At 42.0% G+C, this 20704-nt stretch overlaps 1 protein-coding gene across 2 annotated transcripts in view; it reads right to left on the bottom strand.

The window, feature by feature from the left end:
* Positions 1-20704, bottom strand: part of LOC124606871 (putative lysozyme-like protein) — a 154509-nt gene that overhangs the window by 78726 nt on the left and 55079 nt on the right. The window lies entirely within an intron of this gene.

Below are 20704 nucleotides of genomic sequence, written 5' to 3'. Positions count from 1 at the left end.
TTGCTGTACGAGGGGACAAACACTGGGTCCAAGTGAGTGTTCAAAACGAACGAGGGACAGCGCAGTGCTAGAGTATATCAGCATAGTTAACAATGGCATAAATAATATCTCTCAGAGCTTTTTGCATTAATCTCTGAATCACTCTCGCATACATCACATGGAGTGTGCTAAATCCTCTCTGCTAATTTTTTGACTGCTTCCTTCAACAGTGAGTCGAATGACCCGTGTGAAGGTTGGATGTGCACTACGAAAGCCAAACACGTTGCTAAAAGCGGTTTTGTGAGAGCGTACGTAATCACGTGTGCTCTCACACATTGCCTGTCGGAATAAATATCTCAACACAATTGCTAAAGCCATGTGTAAATGTCAGCTCCCTCTCTCTCGCTGAGAAGGAGGTCACTCGTATAGGTCTACGTGGAACTAAATCGTCGGTTCGTGTCCTCATCAGGACAGGTGTTGGTTTTTGTGCAGCAACAGGGAGAAGTAGCTCTATCTTACGTTCAAAGAGAAATAGCTGCGAACAAAAGGAACAAAATAGAGGTGGCGATAACTCATCCATTACGCGGACATGAAATGCACATGCAAAGACTGAAATCCAGGAACAGTTTTCTCAGAACATTAGACGTACCTACAGCAACAGATGCAATATATAGGTTGCGACTGTGGAAAGCTTAGGACCCTCTTCCCAGTGGTTGCAAAATAGTATCTGAAATTATACCACTTTTTTATGACAAGGATACCAAGCGATGACTGACATGGAAACCCTTGATCAGAGTTGGGCAGATCCTTGGTTAATGTGGTAAGATGATGTTACGACAAAGAAGACAATGTTGACTTGCCTCAGGCCTCGGAGAATGCACTAGAAGCGGTCAAGTTTTGGCCGATTTCTATATAATATACTGTTTGTTAACTGAGTAAATGTATATGTTTCTGACACGAGAATAATAATAATATCAAGGCTCCCAGAAAATTGTTTGAGAATGGAGAATTTTACAATTCTTCTATCTTTCTTGTCTATCTCTATTTGTATCCTTGTAATAGGGCTACGAGACGGTTTGTTCTCTTTGTAATCATCGTTACACTGAACATGCTGATCTTTTCACAGAGACTGTAACTCTGCTCAATAGTTCGTTGCTGGTTTCATCGCTTTTGATAGCAGGTGAGATGAACTTACAATAGGAAGCTTTTGTAATTGTCTAATAACATTTGTTTCTGCAATATGAAGAGCTTATTTTTACAGAAAGGAAGGATGGCTGAGATTTAAATCCCCTTGGATGACTGTGTTATTCGCTCGAATTCGACGATTATGGGGCGGAAAATCGACTGTGGCCTTTTCAGTGTGAACTAGTGAATACCAAAGCCTGGGTAACTGGACGGACATTCGAGTCCTGCTCCTTCCAAATATGGGTCCAACGTCTAAACCATTTCGCCACCTCGCCCGATATACACCTTTTTCTGTCGTCTGCAGATTACCTTTGGCCACAACCAGGAGGATTTCAGTCTATTAAGAATTCGACATTGCAGGACACAAGAAGACAAACTGAAACGGGGTCCCTTCATATGTCTGAAGAGTCGAAATAAAGTGTAAGTCAACGAATGAAGATGAAGACGCTGTCAAACATGTTCCTCTATTTCAAAGAAATCTTTATGGTTTTGGAGAAAAGACGTTTGTCATATCTTGTGTGAGTAGGTGTTATAAGTACTTGAACACTCAAATTACTTCTTTCTGGTCTACACAAATGGATCTTCTTTCTTCGGGCATCAGATCCTTCCACCGTTTTACAGCTAGCACAGCTCTTACATTTTACACTCTGCAGCCTCGTGTATGTAGCGTCACAAGATGTGCGTAGAGCATCTACGAAAATTGGAAGAAAAGTAGAAACTGTGCTGCGGTCTACTCATCATTGGCCATGTACTCCAGTAACAGAGATTCTAAGGGTGCTAAATCCATTTCAACACTCACTTAAAACCTTACAGTTTAGATGGAAACATGATGGCATGGGGATTTCGTTTTGGGACTTACCAGTTGTTACTGCTTATAGTAATAATCTTGTCTGCTTGTGAAATTTATTTGGTAGAGCATTATCCTCTTCATTTGTTCCAACTGGGCGCGTTTGATAAAGATTATTTTGTGCGGAGAGGTCGTTGGTGAGCAAGAGTTGCACACTGGATGCACATAACAGAAAATTCTACGACGTAAATGACTGATACTCTAATTTATAGCTCACGATATACGGACTCGTGCTGGTTCTAAGTATATTGCACGATTCCAAAATGAAAATGTGCTGTTGTTAACGGTCCTCTTGCCTCTTTCTGTTCTATATGCAAGTTCTGTATTCTTCCGGCACCAAATATTTCCTTAAATTGCTCGAGATTTCCAGATACCATCTTCTTTACGGTTACTGTATTTTATCATTATAAATTCTTGTAAGCTCAGATTATGTCCATTTTCACAATCGATATAGTTTATGAATGTATTCTATTTCTTTTCATGACATCAGTCCGGCATCACAGTGAACCATCCGGCTCATAGCATTCTCCTCCGTCTTTATCTCTTATCGAAATCGTTCTGCAGTCTATTTTTAAATCATGGTACACATTTAAGTATTTTGTACCCAGTTTTGATATGCTAACTGAAGACTGTTGTTTCTATTATTATTATTTCTATTCTGACTAATATTCTCTCAGCAACTGTCTTACTTCATCTTTGGTATTCTACGGTTAAAGAGACTTATTATGTACGAACACAGTGGATTAATCACAGACAGAATATTATTAAAGGTTGTTGCATCAAAAACGCATTAGCCTCATACCTATCAGCTGGGATTCAGCAGTGGAAGACTGTCAATAACATTCTATTTATACATTACCTCACAGTAACGTCAATGAAGAATCTACTACAGGTAGTTTAGAAAATGCCAGTCTAGTGCGTTATATTTTCCTATCTTACTTATTCAGCCTGGAGATCTATTGGAGCGTCAGCCCTGTGCCTCTGAAAGGTGAGTCGCCTTAAGAGGCAATATTCTCAGACGACAATGCCACTCTCACTTTCGATGTCCTTGAGGTAATGCACATAGGACTGCAGCGTTAAATTTAAAATGAATGTCTTTCAAACGCGCCCCGCTCGGTCTTCAAATACAGTGACGGACCACAAAAGATTAAGATCCTTCAGAGACACAGGAAATTTTATTTGCATTTCACGGCAGACGTCAGTAACGCTGCTAAGAATACATGCTTGCGTTTTTGTGGACAAGAGGCATTAGGGGGTTATTTTGTTCCAGCCACAACCTACGTCGACTGTTAATTCAGAGAAATATGTTTGTCCAAGACGTCATATTCTCAGAAGTTCCAAATAATATGATGTGTCATAATTCTCCTATAGTATTTAACGGTACTTCAATTACATTCTAGACAGCATTAACACTTTCTTTCGTTGTGATGTCATGTTGTGGTAATTTATAACTTTAGACTCTCATGTTGTTCAAAGGCCGAAGGAAAATTGTCCTTAGATAACTTCAAGCAACTCGAGGCCTTGCTTCCTAGGCTTGCTGAAATAACATTTTTCGCAGAATTCACCACTTGAAGCTAGACAGCACTGTCGTATAATCCTATTTCGTTCTTCCCTCCCATCGAGGTACTGGATTCGCATTCGGCAAAATCCATGCCCAGCCAACCAGATTTAGTTTCCCTGTGATTTTTGTAATCAATTAAAGCCAATGTTGGGATGGTTCCTTTGGAAAGATCACAGTCTCCATCCTTCTCCGTCTCTAATGACCTCGTCGTCGCCAGAAGCTAAACGCTCATCTTCCGTCCACCTTTCTTAATTTCTGATAAGTGAAATCTACTACTTGAACAGTACAGACATTCGCATCATTTCTCAGTTATGTAGTCTGAAGTACATTTAACAAAGACAAATAGTTTTGAAAGTGTAAATTCTCCTACTGTATTCATTACAATATTGATCCCAGAACTTAACTGCTCTTTTGACATACATCTGGAGACACTTAAATGATATTTTGACTTGCATCTGATGCCACTTGATACTTCTAGTTTCAACACTCTTTTGTTCTTCAAGGCCGGCCGGTGTGACCTGGCGGTTCTAGGCGCTACAGTCTGGAACCACGAGACCGCTACGGTCGCAGGTTCGAATCCTGCCTCGGGCATGGATGTGTGTGATGTCCTTAGGTTAGTTAGGTTTAAGTAGTTCTAAGTTCTAGGGGACTGATGACCTTAAAAAAAAGTTGAGTCCTATGGTGCTCAGAGCCATTTGCTCTTCGAGACGTGTTTTCCTGAATATGGCGGATTTTTGTTTTCTATATCTACATCCACACGATTACTCTGCAATTCACAATTAAGTCCCTGGCAGAGGGTTCATCGAACCACCTTCCATTCTCGAACAGCGCGCGGGAAAAGCGAACACTTAAATCTTTCCGTGCGAGCTCCGATTTCTTTTATTTTATCATGATGATCGTTTCTCCCTGTGTAGGTGGACGCCAACAAAATATATTCGTACTATAATGAGAAATCTCGTGATTGAAATTCCCTGAGAAGATCCTGCGCCGGCCGCGGTGGCCGTGCGGTTCTAGGCGCTCAGTCCGGAACCGCGGGACTGCTACGGTCGCAGGTTGGAATCCTGCCTCGGGCATGGATGTGTGTGATGTCCTTAGGTTAGTTAGGTTTAAATAGTTCTAAGTTCTAGGGGACTATTGACCTAAGATGTTAAGTCCCATAGTGCTCAGAGCCATTTGAACCATTTGAAGATCCTGCCACAACGAAAAATAACTTTTTTTAGTGATTGCCTCCCCAATTCGCGTATCATATCCGTGGCATTCTCTTCCCTATTTTGCAACAATACAGAACGACTTGCCCTTTTTCGAACTTTTTCTAAGTCATCCGTCAGTCCGATCTGATGCGAATCGCATACCGCGCAGCAGTACTCCAGGAGGGGACGGACAAGCGTAGCCTAGGCAGTTTGCTTAGTAGACATGTTGCATTTTCTAAGGGATCTGCCAATTAATCGCATTTTCCCACAGCATTATCTGAGTAATCGTTCCAATTTAAGTTGTTCGTAACTGTAATCCCTAAATATTTAGTTTAATTTTCAGTCTTTATCGTGTAACCAAAATTTAGTGGATTCCTTTTAGTACTCGTATGGATGATTTCACACTTTTTGTTATTTAGTATTAATTGCCACGTTTCACATCATACAGATATCTTCTCTAAATCATTTTGCAATTGGTTTTGATCCCTGATGGCTTTACAAGACGGTCTCTGACAGCATCATCCGCAAAAAATCTATGAGGGCTAATCAGATTGTTTCCTAAATCGTTTATGTGGACCAGGAACAGTAGAGGGCTTCCGTGGGGAACGCCAGATATTACTTCTGTTTTACTCGATTACTTTCCATCAGTTACTTAAAAACAGTAACCTTTCTCACAGGAAATTGCGAATCCAGTCGCACACTGACACGATACTCAGTAGGAAGGCAATTTCATTAGAAGTCGTTTGTGAGGAACGGTGTCAGAAAGCTTCGGGAAATATAAGAATATGGAATCAATTTGACATCACCCGTCGGTAGTACCCATTACTTAGTGAAAATCAAGAGCTAGTCATGTTTCACAAGAACGATATTTTCTGAATCCGTGTTGGCAGTTTGCCAATAAATACATCTTTATGGTATCCTCTAGGCTGTACACAAGATGTGTGATTGTTATCTCCTGTTCAGAAAGTAAGACTCAGTCACCACATTTACGAGGTGTTCCCGATTCTAGTTTCCGTAAACCATTTCCCAATACCGCCTCTGGTTGGCCATGTGAACACTTCAATATCAATGTTGGGATAACAGCTACAGCTACCGGATTTCCTCTTTCACTATAGATACTCGCACACGCTTAAACGCTACATCGTTTCTTTAAACTTGGCTGTGCTGTCAGGTTCGTGCTTATTTACAAAAATGTCAGCTAATTTGGACGGATTGACCTTTGGTAGTGCGAAGAAGAAGAAGAAGAAGGAGGAATATCGGCCTGAGCAAGAAATTGTCTACTATCTATAAGCGAGTGAAGAAAAGCAGACGTCGAGTGACAAAATCGGGAACTAGAAAGCTGATTCCCAGAGGTCGTTCTTGTGAAACAACTGACGATCGAAAAATAACATTAGATCGGACCAGAAAAATCAGTTAAGGTCTTAACATATAAACTCGTCTGCAAAAATCGGTTTCGGACATTCGATTTTTGTCTTTCGGAAGGGTTGGTGCATGTAAAAGTAGTAAGTGTATCGGTGATGATTTTATTCTCTATCAACTGATGTTTTCTCGCTATGTTACAAGGAGAGAAAAGATGTAACTGAAACGCTCATAGAGGGTGCTGGAAACAGTCACTAGGAGAATGAAATAGAATGCTCGAGTATCTTTTGCACGTCTATACGACCTCGATCGATGCTCGAGCATTGCCGTACAGTTTTGCTTAATTGCACCTATGAAATTGCCTCGTGCCGTAGTTTATCCACAAAAGAAACGCAATCCAGTGTCTCGAATTATTTCACAAAATATCAGGTGCTACCTCTAGTGCGTAAGAACGCTGCAGGCAGCGAAAGTACAAACGATTCCGGAAGGCGGCGGCGAAAACTGGTTCTTCCTTAGCGAAAGCAGTAACTGACACGTGCGACCTAGCATCAGCTGACCTCTCGATGTACGTACTTAATGGAGATTCTGCACTCGCCCCTCCACTGGGGAAAAGTTATGTACGAGGTGAACGTTGGATGCCTCTGGATGTGCGGAGGCTGACGTCGGGGGTCGTGATGGGCGCCGCTGATGCCACATCCGGCAATTTCAGCTGTCGGCGAAAGCTGGTACGGAAGGCGGAAGACGATTATCTCGAGAGTGGACCGGCTCGGAGAGGACTATATTGCCGCTTACGTAAATGCTGTAACCACTCTGCAGACTGTGTGTGTGTGTGTGTGTGTGTGTGTGTGTGTGTGTGTGTGTGTGTGTGTGCGTGAATGTGTGTGCTCACACACGAAACTATTACGTGAGTACGACCATGCGCCAGGGTACGTCGAACTCGTTCACCCAGGAGACACGTGTGTTTTTTCCAAGCCGAGAGCGGCCTTCGTAAGATGAACAATACTGGCTAAAAGGTTGGTACGCTGCATATGCTGTGCTGGCACGAAAGATTAGATCGGCTGTTGACAGATGGATCGTGTTTCTTCTAGAGAAGAGGAATTAAGTGTTATTTATCACGAGCAGAAAACCGAGGGTAGAAGATAGCTTGGGAACAGAGGAAGGAAGGAGGGTTGGACGTTATACTCGTAGAACCGGTGGCATCGAGGTCGTTAGAGATGGGGAACGAAGGACTGTGGTGACATTTGAAATGTTGATTTCGAGGTCATTGTGAATGAGTGTTATCATGGAACGGTATACAGAGAACGTGATGCTTGAATGTGCAAGTGGAGTCAGATACAGAAGTTATTCTAGGTATATGATCGTGACATGCTTGTACGACTAGAAAGAAATGTGAGCTTGCGGGTAGTATTGTAGGCAGGTTTCATCAGGAAGACTAACTACAACTGTATCTGTAGGATTTCCCAGCATATGAAACTCCCAGAAGTGTTATACTGAATGTGGTGGCTCAACTTTAAATAGCTTCCTACCTCAACCCTTCGACTCTTCCTTTCATACAGGATAATTTTGTACAGGTCTTCATTCGATACTTCATTAAAATAATGATGTAGGTTAGATATGACTTTTCTCATTTTTCTGCTATCCTTAATATGCCTTGTGCCTAACACTCCACTGCTGTCATGAAAAATTCAAAGTATTTCCGCAACGCTTTCCATTTAGGTTGAGAGTTATTTTATTTCCAATTTTTTCATACTGAAGATCTCTGAACCCTTTCCACTTCTTTGCTCTGTGTAAGAGACGGATCCATGTTCAGCTAAGGAAATGAACTTGTTCAGTCATTAGTTAGTACTCATATTCATGTGTATTTGTCTGACCTGTTAGGAAGTTTCAGATGTGCCTGTAGATGACGTGATGAGTCTTTACTTATAGCAGTGTTGTTTTTGTGTTGTTGCGGAGGAGTGTGGAATGAAAGGGATGGACAGACGAAGTCCAGTGCAGGCAAACACGAGTAGCAGCAACGGGGCAAGTTTCGCATATCTTCCGATGAAATGTGTACTGTCGACAGTACACTAAGGCTGAGCTCAATGAGACGCTGCGTTATTTCGTGGTTATTTGTCTGACCTGTTATGAAGTTTCAGACATACCATGTGGATTATGTGGTGAATGCTTATGTGTTGCAGCGTTGTTTTTGTGCTATTGTTGAAAACTGTGGAATGAAAGGGATGGATCGGGTACAAACACGACTAACATTAATGGGACAAGTTTCACATATCTTCCGATGGAATCTTTACCACCGACTGTGCTCAGTGAGAGACTGCGTACGGAGTTGGAATTTCATCCGGAACACTAACATTACTTTGATGACCAGAAACTTTATGTGACCATCTTTCCACTCCTTGGAGGGAAAATATTGGGGTGTAATTCGTTGCACCATTTGGATTGGGGATATTCGCGGCTCTAACATGAACGCAAAGCCATCATCTGGTAATTTTGCTACGGAGACAGATCTATTGATTATATTCTTTGCTATATTTATTCGGATATTTCCGAAAATTAGAAAGATACCAATCTCAAAGAGGCTAACAATGCGACTTTGTGATGGATGTCTTCTACAGGTGTCCAGACATCTCGATGTGCTTGATGCACGGGGCAGCCTAATTTAAAAGTGAATTAGATGCTGAATTCCAGAGGTTCGTGCTATTCTTTTATTCTTTGAAACGCTATATACGCGAGCTGGCCCTTAGTGACCGGACAGCTCCCTGCAAGGAAAGTTGACCGATCTGTACGTCACACATGCTTGTTCCAAGCCAGTATAAGGCCGTCCGTGCTGGCTGGAAAGTTTTTCCTTCTGCACTGGTAGAACTATTGTAGGAAGAGTCGTCGTCTCGACTGAAAGAGGCATCATTGTCAGTAGGCTAATTATCAGTACAGACTGATTCGAAGTTGAGATTTCGGGGTAATTTCAGACAGCGCTTTCAGTTGCGAGTGGAACAGTCGACATCGAAGTGATTATAGCCCAGTTGGACAAGGTCAGAAAACAAAATATGCCATATCTACCTCAAAGGAGCATACCAGCGTTGAAAACCTAAACCAGATGACGATGTGGGAATTTATACTTCCCAAATAGGAGCCAAGTGTCTTAACCCAATGCTCCATCTCCCTTGTAGGATCACCGAGGCATTACACAAAGACAGCCTTGAGCAGATTATTGGGAGACAAAGACAGCGACAAATAGAGGTTATCTGTTCTTTGAGTATGGTGGAGTACTGTCGGCAGAGTTACGAAGAGTGAGCATAAACGTTAGAGTGTCATCTATAAGTTACATAACAACACCCATTCGACGAAATGTGTTAGCTTGTGCTTTCCACGGGCGAGCTGGAGTAAAGTCAACTATCACGACATTGAATGCCACTCTTTGGTCTCAGTGGTTTCAGAGAACAATGGAAGAGTACAGCAAAGATTGACGAATTACGCCATACACTATAGCTGTTCTGTCGATGTGTACAGTGTTGACGATAGCCAGATTAGCGCCTCGAACCAGAGTGCATCGTTGTCACAGTAAAATTTCATGGAGTGGAGTTGCAGGGTACAACTGCTTTTAAAGGTTTCGGTTTCATCGAATCCAGCATATCGAGCCCGCCGGAAGGTAGTAGATCAGGCCACAGGAGAAGAATGAATTTTCCTTTCTCTGTAGAAACAAGAAGAAACAACCTCTCTTAAGACGAAGGCCACAAGAAAATGAAGTTCTGTTGGACGTCTTCTTGGGGAAATGGAAGAAAATACCCGAAGTTACTGTTTTTGCTGTTCATCTTTTCAGATGGACTTCTTGGGCATTCAAATGTACTTAGTAATATGTTTAGACTATTCCACTCCGCTGTTATTATTTATCAGTTCTGGACACTCATATATGTTTGTATCAAAGAGGGCAGCCATGCAGTCAACAGCGTGTAGGATGACGAAATGCAATAGTCCCCGTTTCACGGTCAGAAATTTTGTCAGGCTGATACAGAAAGGATCCGGATTCCAAGCTGTTTCCACAGTGTAGGAAGCAGGTTTTGTCAAAAATTTTTCGATGAACACTTCCACTCTGTTTGCCACGGACCAAAACAAACGATCCGAGACAAAATCAGGGAAGACGTCTCACGGCCATCACACCATTCTTACCTAACTTCACAGTCGCGACAGTGAGAGAAGTCCGCTTCGCACACACCCAGGCGACACTCGCTTCACCATAGCGGCACTGTACGCTCGTTATTCTGGCCTCTGGCACCTCCAGAAGACAAGCCAATGAAACCAGACTCCCGTCACCTTTCTATAGACAATCAAATCGATACAATTTGAAGCGAGACACGTCCGACCAGCCATCAAGTTTGCAGTCATCAACCGTCCAATATCGGTGTTGACGGGCCCAGGTGAGGCGTAAAGCTTTGTGTCGTGCTGTCATCGAGGGTACATGAGTGGGCCTTCTGCTCCGAAAGCCCATATCGATGATGTTCCTGTGAATGGTTCGCACGCTGACACTTGTTGATGGCCCAGAAGTGAAAACTGTAGCAATTTGCGGAAATGTTGCACTTCTGCACGTTGAACGATTCTCTTCGGTTTTCGTTATTCCCATTCTTGCAGGATATTTTTCCGCCGCTGCTATGTCGAAATTTGATGTTTTACCGGATTCCTGATGTTCACGGTACACTCGTGAAATGGTCGTACGGGAAAATCCCCACTTCATCGCTACCTCGGAGATCCCATCGCTCGTTCGCCGACTGTAGCACCACGTTCAAACTCACTTCTTGATAACCTGGCATTGTAGCAGCAGTAACCGATCTAACAACTGCGCGACACTTGTCCTCTACGGGCGTTGCCGACCGCAGCACCGTATTCTGCCTGTTTACATATCTCTGTATTTGAATACGCATGCCTATACTAGTTTCATTGGCGCTTCAGTGTATTATGAATGAAAAAAATACACGACAGTGGGATAATATTCTACAATATTTAATATTTTGCAAACCGCATTTCGGCTGTTACGCCATCGTTTAGTACGAAGATAAATATGTGTGACTGTCAATTTTTTGTGCGATCGTAAATTTTAAACTAGGTGCATATACACAGTACCTCAGTTGATTTTCAGAGGCGACAACTGTTCATGTCTGACTTAAGAATAAAAGTAGAGGTATTACTTCAGTAAAATACGTTGTAAAACTGTTCAGCTTAGATTCCACTCATTTTAGTCCTAAATCAAACAAAAATTGTTATCTTTGAAAACCATGTTATATACTCTGTAGATGCACTTAGTCTGAAATCTTTGATCCCTTAAAAATATATTTATCAGTGTATCTGACGATGGCGTAACTTAACAAGAAGTTAGACCTCATTTTTACGGACGGATACTCTCGTAATATCTCTCCATACAAGTGTCAGGTTCATATGCAGGATATCCCTAAGCTTTTGGGTCATAATTACTCAGACGGTAGATCATACTAAAGTGATTATTTTGAAAGACGGAACCAATCACGGGAAACGAATATTACAGGCGGTACAAGGTCTCAAATGAGCAGTGAATATGACACGCGTATTTGTAAACTGCTTGTGTTTCATCGATGTTGATGGCGCTACCTCAGAAAACAATAAACAATATCTGTGACATGTCCACACTGGAATTAACCACAGTTTACAGTTCGTAATCGGCAGAGGAAGATGGAAAGTTATTTTTTACAATAACTTGCAGACATGCATTTAATGGATGGTGTAGCAACATGTAATGACTGGAAAACTAAACGAATGTACGGAGAAACTTTTCATAATAAGCGTCATTTTACCACTTACAGGAAGCTGACTCGTTCAAATCAGGGAATGATGATCAAGATTCTGAGAAAGATTTATTCACACCATAGAATATCAGAAGAAGGTGTTGAATCATGAGGGAGAGAATTAACCAATAACTCCCCGTCAACTTGTCCGCGAAATGTACACTTCAAACAGTTGCAGTGTGGAGAGTAATGCTAGAGCGGCAATTACACCCCTATCATAAGCAAAGCGTGCCAGCAGGGGCGCCAAATGACTTTCAGCCTCGACTTCAGTTTCGTAATACGTGCACTGAGACTGGTAGTCATCACGTTGAACAACCGTTATAAGCTTAAAATGTTTTTATAAGATGTAAGTTGTTTATATAAAAAACCTGTTCATTTCCGACCATTAGATCCTTATCTGAAAGCTTTCAATTTAGTATCCCACACCATTTGCATAATTTCCGCTCTAATACTTAGGTACACTCTCTACACTGATGTAAGGGAAGAGGAATGTGGGGGTGCTTACTGAGACCCAGTGTCCAGGAATAAACGAATTTATGCGACACCGAATACCACTATCCCAACAGCAGAGCTGGCAATCAGCATACGTCATACAGTGTCTCCGACATCCATACCAAGCGAAAGAACCGATCAACATATACTCAAATTCTATATCTCACTTCAGCGTTTATTCTTCTTTACCGTTTATGCAGCGTAAGAAGCAACCACCCCTTTGCGTACGACTTACAATATCTGCTAAAATTATTCCGCAGCCGCCACTGCGAGGTGAGTTTGTTGTGTAAATGCATATTAGGGATTAAGAACGATTTGATAACTGTTTTGTCTAAGGATGTCACTCAAAATGGAGAAATTTGTCATTGCGGATTCACAGGAGCTTCAGCTAGGGTAGATATAATAGCATGAGTCCACCCAACGCAGGGGAGGAATTTACGCCAGAATATACCCCTCGCTTCCAGTGCTTCTCTGGTTTCACTTCTGCCGTCGTTTAAGGAACTTCCGGACCATAAATATGGGCCTGTGCTCCAATCATACCCGCTTCGATAAACTTTTGCACTGCATCGGTCTTAGCCTTTTCAGCTCGTGTGTCTGCGACATAATAGGAAACAAATCTTATCCTCATAGGTTATGCTAATCGGCTTGATTCTATTGTGAGACCTGCTAAAACTGAATTGTTCCTTGCCGACTTTAATAGCGCCGTTATTATCGAAAAGGAATTACGATTAATGTAAACGGGCTGGATCTAGGTGACATCCGATGCCAATAATAATTTTGTATCTAACGGTTGATTGCTATAACACTCTGTAAAATGCAGCGACATCCTACAGTCAATTTTGTGGACCTAGCAGAGCGACGATGGCCTTTGTGCTGACGCCCATCTCTGTCGTCTAGCGCTCTACAGTAATATTACTGTCAATGGCACCAGGCACATGCGCCTCCTGTGAAATCTCTCTGGTGAATGTCCGAGTTTACAGGCTACAGTTGTCATGTCCCACACGATTTCATTAAATTCTTTTAGTCACTTTATTCTGACACAAGTAAGGAAACAATCCATCGTAGCTTCTCCACAACAAACCAAATACCTAATCAAGTAATTTCTTCGAAGAAAGAATATCTTGAGGAAAGGAAAGGTCTTTGAGGCTGGTAAAGAGAAGTGCGAGGGTGCACTGAAAAGTAGTGCCTCCGAATTTTTTATGTGAAAACTCTTCAAATTTTTAAATAAAAAAACTTCATTAACATTCTATATCTTTACTCTTCAAGTCTACATGTTTATAACTTTGTCTTTAGACCATTTTATTGATAACATCACTGTAGAATGGTTGACTTTTGTTGTCGGAGCCGCAGCCTCACCTCTGCTGGCATCACTTCGTCAGTACCAAAGTGAAGTCTTCGAAGGTGTTGTCTAAGGTATGGAAAGAGATGAAAATCAGATGGAGCCAAGTCGGAATTCTATGGAGGATGAACCATGACATTGAACGTAAGGCGTCGGATTGTTACAGATGTTATGTGTGGTCTGGCATCGTTGCGCTGAAGAAGAAGGTGCTCCATGTGTGGACGAATTCTTCGAATACGTGTTTACAGTTTCCTGAGAGTCTCTCAAGCACCGACATTGTTACATTACACGCCGTCACGTTAACGCTACTCTTCGGAGCCCTCTAGCGGCAGAAGGTTGTACCTTGCATGAGGGAAGCGGGAAAATCGACCGAGTAGTATGCACGACACGAGATACTTCAACTCATATTCAGATCGGGATAAAACATTCGGAGGCATTACTTTTCAGCACGCCCTCGTAGGATTGTTGAAGACAGCCACAGTCCCAATAGCAGTCAGAATCGAAATCCATATCTACGCACGACCTAGGCTCACTCGATGCCTCTCTGCGAGACTACTTAAAATACTTATATTCGTAACTGCACTGCAAGTTGGTATTCAGTCTGGCCCCGACGTTTACGGTATCACCTCTTTAGAATTCTATGCTTGATGCATTTGCGCGCGTGTTTTGTAATTCTAATTGTGCTTTACATTCATTTATCGCGACAATTCGAGAAGTTCGAGTAATTTTCGAACGTTTCAGATTCATTTCCCACATCCCTCTTTTGTTTTTTGACACCAACAGTTAAAATTCACAATAACTAATGACATGTCTTTTTTTGGGTCATCAGGCTTCTGACTGGTTTGATGCGATCTGTGAAGATTAGCTGTACCTTGCCAAACTTTTCGTGTCAGAGTAGCACCGATAACCAATTATTGTTGAATATATTCAAATTTCTATCTTCCCCAGAAGTTGTTGCTCTTTACGACTCCCTCTGCTACCTGACCTCTTGACACGAGTCTTAACATCCTGTTTCTATTTGTAGTCAGTGTCTTCCAAATATTCTTTTTCTCGCTGATTCTGAGAAGAATCTCCTCATTTCTTATCAGTATGCTAACTTAAGACCACAGGTCACAGTCTTTGTGGGTTCAATTGGGGCGTGTACAATTCGCGATGTGCGGGATCTGTGAGCGCCGCAGTAGTATATATAACAAATTTTCTTCTTTAGGACGAGGCACGATAGTAATAATGTGTTTACTTTTGGTTGAGGTACTGAATTTTGAAATTACGTCGACAGAAAAGTCATTAATTTGAACACCATTTCCTACCCACCTTCGACATCGATTTCGAAGACATTTTCACGTCAAAAGCAAGTTTACGTTCTCTACACTTGGTAACAACTCTTACGAATCGGATACATAGCCAGAAGTCGCAGAGAGTGCATTCATCGAAGTTTCGCGAGACCTGTAATGCATGTACTGAAGATCAGTGGGGGAATAGTCCTAGAGTAGTTGAGTGTTACAGGGACAAAGAACACATATCTCTGAGGACAACAATTGCAAATTAATAATTTGTCCAACCATCAGTGGCAGTTTCGTGTTCTTCTCTGACACCATTCTGTACAATTTTCTGCTTTTCTTTTAAAGCCTTGAGAAAGCTACCATTCCTTACATTTCTCCATTATAGAAGAGGTATACAATTTGAGGTTGTCAACTGGTGGATATTTCATTGTGTAAGTAATTTTTTTACAGCTGTATGCATTTTTGTTCTGCTCATTTCCTAGTGCTATCGATTTCGGGGTAGTATGAGTTCATATTCAAATATTTTATGGAGATGATGGTACAATCAATTTCCACGAGTAAATTTGTTTTGGGAAGCTGATTTTACCATGAAACTCCAGCAGGTGCGTGGATGGAATATACAACACTGAAATTTATAGTGCTATGAAGAGAACAGAACAATAATGAACACAACTGTAAGGAAATTTTGTTATACACTGAAAGACATTTCCTCTCTATCATTTCCTGTGAAAGCTCTTTTTTACGGAGAAATTATTTCGTAAGGTACGTGACGGTAGTTAGCAGAGAAATTACGACCGGATTTCTCCCTTCACTGCTGGATTCAAAGAAGATGCCCTCCAACGGGGGATAGAGAAAAGTTATCCTTTCACTGGAGTCGAAGTAGCGCCACCGAGCATGCGAGCGGCGAAAGTGGATGCTGAGAGCAGACGGAGTCGCCCTTTCAATTTTCCTTGACCGGAGCGAGAATAACGAGTTCTGGAATGGCGAAACGCGGTGCTCCGGACCGGACCGGTCCGCCAGGGTGAGCGGACGGTCAGCCTCCATACTGCACCGACTCAGTAGCCCTTTCTGAGGTGCTTTCAGTAGCAGTTAGTGTAAGCACCCAGAATACGTTAATTACCGAAATTTCATATCTTCGTTCTCAATCGGCCGCCTGCGTCAGGCTACACACGACTTCAAAGGAATTTCTCTCTATTATGTACACTCACTGGACAAAAGATTAGTCACACCCCTTAGAAGAGGTCGTTGCTCACGTTGGAGCGCATCGGATAGTGTAGATCCAGTATCAGGTGGTTATGTGACACTCGACCTCTAACGCAAGTCATGGAAATGGAGTTTTGTCGATGTGTCAGTCGGTTGTATGGAACCAGCGCAATAAGATGGGCCGACGTGGAGACGTGAAAGAATGGCAGAAAGGAGAAAACGTGTTGTTCTTACCCAGAACCACACCGTGAATGAAGTTGCCCAATACGCTGGCGTATCAAGACGGAGCGTTCAGTGGCCATGTAACACAGGAACAGTGGTCGTAAAAATATCTAACCGACACGGTCTAGAGACGAATGTCACGCCAACGGGCATTGCTGATGTCAATCGATGCAGCTCCATCTCAACCAACTTGCGAGTTAACACTGTGAAGGGAAATGTATGCTTTGGATGTTTGGACTCGAGTACCTTGCGAAAGGCTATTTCTCACAACACGGAAAGCTGACAGTAGCTGACTGGAGGTGGTGTGGTCCTACGATTAAAGAGTTTGACTGACTTCTAATGACGCGTCGAGTGCACTGACGGCTAAACTACACCGTGAGATAAGCTCCTTATTGGTAACAAGGAGCTTATCTCACGGTGTAGTTTAGCCTGGAGATGATTCTGTGAGGGCATAGGGATGGTTTACGTACCATGGGACCGCTTATTCGGATAACCGTGAACAGAAACCACCGGTCACGAAAACTGACAACGGCCGGGAGAGCGGTGTGCTGACCACATGCCCCTCCGTATCCGCATCCGGTGACGCGTAAGCGCTGAGGGTGACACGGCAGCCGGTAGCTACCGTTGGGACTTCAAGGCTCGTCCGGACGGTGTTTTTGTTTGTGAACATAAACCGGGATGTTTATTTCAACATTCTCGAAGACTAAGTATCGCCCTTTCTTCTACACCTTCACGGTTAGTGTACTGTGGACAACCCCGTCTTACAAAATGATAACACAGTTATTTACAGGGCTGCAATAATACGATTCTAGTCCAACGACCGCTCAGGGACCTCGACTGAGTCGCTAAATTACTCGATTTCAATCCAATAGAAACTGTCTGGGAGTGTCTGGAATAGCGCATAAAGCATAGGAATCAACAGCCCCGCAGTCTGTTGTGCCTGTAGGATCTAATCATCACAGAGTGTCTTCAGCTGTAATGGTATACCTGCGGAAACTTGTGGATTTTCTTACTGGCTGGACTGAGGCCGTTATCAGCATTAGAGGCCGCTATCAGCATTAGAATGGGTCAAATGGCTCTGAGCACTATGGGACTTAACATCTGTGGTCATCAGTCCCCTAGAACTTAGAACTACTTAAACCTTACTAACCTAAGGACATCACACACATCCATGCCCGAGGCAGGATTCGAACCTGCGACCGTAGCGGTCACGCGGTTCCAGACTGAAGTGCCTAGAACCGCACGGCCACACCGGCCTGCTATCAGCATTAGAGGCGGCGTTACACGGTATTAGCATATCTCCTGGAGGTGACTAACCTTTTGTGCGCTGTATTTATGTGCAAATATTGGTCTAAATATTTTTTAAGTTTTTGCAAACAGCTACAAGTCGCAGTTGGCATTTTTTATTTACCGGTATCGCTCTTCAAATGAACGAGAGCATCATCAGAATATACAGTTTAAAGCTGGCTGACAGCACTGAAAATTGCGTTCAGAATTGGCTGACAGCTTTAAACATTAAACTAGTTGTACTGTAGTACTTAAACTTACGTTTAAAAAGTACAGTAGTAAATAGATGTCACTGACAGCGCCAAGATAAAATGACACCTAAAGACAAAATGATGCACATATGGAATAACATTTGAAAGTCTATCAGACTGATGGAGAGACTGATAGTCTCCTCAGTTTTTTGTGATGTTTAGTGCCAAATTTTTGCTCGAGTTTGCGACATTATTTATTTTCGTCGCAGTTTAGAAAATTCTGTTACTGCGTTCATCTAAATGTGACTTATGAATCTACATAGCTGTTAAATTAGTTACGCACGTGAGCGAAATGAAATTAGTGATACAAATCAGTTGCAATTAGGTGTCACTTTTACAGCCATAGAACTAGTGAACCAGTGAAAAAAAATCAGGATTTATCATAGATGTTAAAGCAACAGTGAGGCAGACGGTTTGGAATATCACATACCTAAAAAAAGACAATGTTTTCCTAAATCTGAGAAGTAGGGAGATGAAAGATGACATCTCTGGTGACAAATAACACTGATCAGACTTTTTTTTGTTAACTTTTCCGTAAAACGACAGTCACATGAGTGGGGCTGAAATGCTGAATCATTCAGAAATCATGTGTGATGACTGTGGTGACAGCACAGAGAAGACAGACATCGTAACAGTCGACAAATCGTTGCGACAAGTTACTGTGAAGCGTCACACAGGAAGACAAGTCACCGTTACAGAGTGATTGCACCGTTTCGACACGATTGTGGCGTAAGACCTACTCATGCCAGTCGGCTGTTGACAGGCAAGGAGAGTTCTTCACCCACTGACTTTCTCCTTTGGATTTAAGTGTTGGCTTACTTACTGGTAAATCTAGCGCTGAAGTTTTCCTTTCGCCTCTTACCCTGATTAAACAGTTGTGCTGCCATTAGTGAATACGCCATCCCGTCTCGAATCTCCTATTATTTTTGTTATTGCCGTGACAGCAACGAAGTTATAGTTGGAATGTGATAATTTAGTTCATTAAAAGGAACATCTTCCGTGTTTTGAAACTGTGACGGGGCTTTAGTGGCGATTACCAGTACAACTTTCACTGTCACTCAGAAAAGACACTGTTACCAGCGCAACGAAGCGCAAATGGCAACGATGGCGTAATATAAAGGCGGATAAAGATTGGAAGAGAATTTCGTTAAAAATCACTGAACTCTATGCTTTTCATGTGAAAACTCTAGCCGGTATTAGTGGAAAACAACCGGTGACGCCATGTGTGATTTCAACTGTGATTTTTCTCGTTACAAGAGCGTTCACGAGTTGGTCCATTGATGACGCAACTTGTGAATAATTGCGTACCTTTCATCGGGGAGTAATCGATAGAGTAAACAGCATCCAACGAATTACTTTTTCTCTCTGCACTGTTTTCAGAAAACAAGAACAGAAGGATATACTACTTATGTTATTTGACTGACTAGAAGTTACACACTATTTGATGATACTGCTTTGGAACAAACTAAGTTTTTCAATAATCTTTGGATGTCAAAGTCATTATTTCACGAATTCATTGGTGACGAAAAAGAAGACATAGCGGAAATTCCCTCAGAAGTAAATAAATGTTTTTCAGCAGAAGAAAAGTTATTCCTCTGAGTTAAATGCCCAACAATCATCTTTTTTCGCCTGCTTGAGAAACTGCCAGATTCTGAGTAATAAAAGAACGTTGGTCGAGGAAGTCCACTAACTTGCCTCAGCCGTCCCATCACGTAATGAAAATGCAGCGACGTGTCACTTTGGACAGGTGTTCCCTGAATGACACCTGCCTTGACGACAGCAGTCACCAGCTGTGGCGGAAACAGCCAGCAGCAGATGACAACGACAGTCGGCCCACAAACTGAACCGCGTCATCTGCGCCTATTTCGTGTGCCAGTAACTGCGTCATTAACGCGTGGTGTGTTGAAAGTGACAAGGTGTTTCTATCCAATTTTTGAGGGAAGTTAGGACCAATTACCAGCTAATTTTTTATATAGTTTATTTGTTCTTTTCAGTAAGCCTCATAAGGAAACGTATAGCTAGTTGCATGAGGGAAGAAAATATGAATGTGTATATTTCATTACCATTCCTTCTGTGTATTGTGATATTAAATTTTAATGTACATAGGTTTGAATTATAATCGTTAAACACACACATTTCTTTATTGTCATAATGTGAGAATTTGTGTCAAGACTGTTGTAGATACCGCATGAAGCACATTGAGAAATGATCTTAAATGATTTAGACGGAGGGACATGTTGTGTGACACCTTAGTTAATCCTTGTACATATTAATGCAATAAAAATCAGCATAGGGGTTATTTTTTTATTTTATTATGTCTTTATTACTAACTCTATTCGCAACATATTTTGCAGCCGTATCGACATCTGAAAAATTTTATCATTGTACGACACATAGCTCAGGAGATATGCCATAAACGCTGAGGTGCACGACAAACGGACTTTTCTTAAAAAGGAGCTGTTTTATGCATGGGAATTCGACTGTTTAAAGAATCGTCGAAGGGATTACTGGTTGTACATAAAATGGGAAAACGACGACTTGGGCGAAATATCGGAAGCACACTGTTATACTGGGAGGTGTTTCCAGCAAAGTCAGGGTATTTTATTTCCCTCTTTCATGTTGAAACTTGTTAACACTCCAGCCAAATGGTAGTATTCACGAAATGAAATAAACTTAAAAACAATAGAGATACGTGAGCAAGACGG

Source organism: Schistocerca americana, chromosome 3 (genome assembly GCF_021461395.2).
Source record: "Schistocerca americana isolate TAMUIC-IGC-003095 chromosome 3, iqSchAmer2.1, whole genome shotgun sequence".
NCBI lineage: Eukaryota > Metazoa > Arthropoda > Insecta > Orthoptera > Acrididae > Schistocerca > Schistocerca americana.
Note: the sequence above shows the minus strand (reverse complement) of the source record. Positions and strands in the feature narration are given on the sequence as shown.